The sequence below is a fragment of the Buceros rhinoceros genome, unplaced genomic scaffold (genome assembly GCF_000710305.1).
Source record: "Buceros rhinoceros silvestris isolate BGI_N320 unplaced genomic scaffold, ASM71030v1 scaffold8641, whole genome shotgun sequence".
Classification (NCBI taxonomy): domain Eukaryota; kingdom Metazoa; phylum Chordata; class Aves; order Bucerotiformes; family Bucerotidae; genus Buceros; species Buceros rhinoceros.
In genome coordinates, this window is record NW_010396065.1 from 14,194 (window position 1) to 15,602 (window position 1,409).

Sequence of the window (1,409 nt, forward strand, 5' to 3'; positions counted from 1 at the left end):
TGCACAGTTGCCTCAGCCGCTGTCCTCTCTTTCTCTCCTCAGCAAGGATTATTAGCCAAGAAGTGTATCTGTCTTGTAAGCATGTGGGTTGGTGCTCCAGCTATGCACACTCACCCACACAAACTGTCATGCAGTCTGAAAAGGACAAAGGTATGTTTTGCTGGCATGGCAGTAATGCAGCCAAAATTAAAAACAAATCAGGGAAGAGACATAAAACTGAAATGTAACTGCTGTGTATGGGATTGCAGTTCACAGTTTTCTTCAAAGAGCTTGCAAGCACATCAGTAGATGTGACCCCTGCAAGATAAAAAACCACTGAGTTTGGGAAGCTATTTATCTATAAACTTAGGGACTATTTACTCTTCAAAAAAGAAAAGCCTCGTGCAGATCTGCACCGAGTGCTGCATGCAGCATGAGGTCCAAGGGCTGAGGACAAGTGCAGGCTGCCTACGGTGGATGCCAAGGGAGGCCAGTGGAGCCTGACAGCCAGGGTGAGCCACTTGGCTGTGAGGTGATGCCCCTTTGTTTAGATCGGGGCATGCTGGAATTGCTGACAGAGTCGAGTACTATTATCTGTCCCCTGCCCAGATTCTGGCCCTTGTGTTACTTACTAGCTATATACAGAGGGATGTTTTACCCACACATAAAGGAGTTTGCTCTCTGAAGGTTTTGCAAGTCTTGGCAAGCGGGCAACATCTTGGCAAGTCTTAGTAAAATGTAGATAATTTTAATTCTACCACTGCGTTTTCCTGAGTATATTTGTATCATTGGTTTTTGGTTGGTCTTTTTTTTTCCCTTTTCTTTTCGTTATGAAAGACTGCATATGAAATTCTTCTGTAGTGCTTCGGAAGACAACTGTAGTGAATGACAGTTGTACTTGACTTGTCCAAAGCATATGGATGCTGTGAAGAGAGCTTCTGTGTTCAAGTCAACTTTGTCTTTCTAAGCATTCCCAACAAATCCCTGGGTCACCACAACCTTTTCTGCAGAAATGCAGTCCTGTGGGCTGAAACCACCAGCCATGTTCTCTTTAGGCTAAGCTGAAGCCAAAGACAAGGTGAACTTACTTACAAAACTGGCTGCTTAGTAGATGTTGCCTGCAGGTCAAGGTCTGGAGCTCATTTTAATTTTTTCATCTCTGGCTTTGAAGCCTTACATCAGCTGAACTGGAGACAACATTTCAGAACAAAAGCATGCTTGCAGAGCCTGATATCCTTCAGTAGCTACACTCTGTGAAAAAGAATTAAAAATTTTGTCTTAGAGAGAGGTGGGTCTGCAGTTATTTTAAGGATGGGCTTGATTCAATATTTCATATTCAGGAAGGAGAAATGAGGAAAATAATTTCTTTGTATTCTATCTTTTGACATATTGAAGTCCATGACATCTAAAGGTTTTAAACTAGTTTTGGG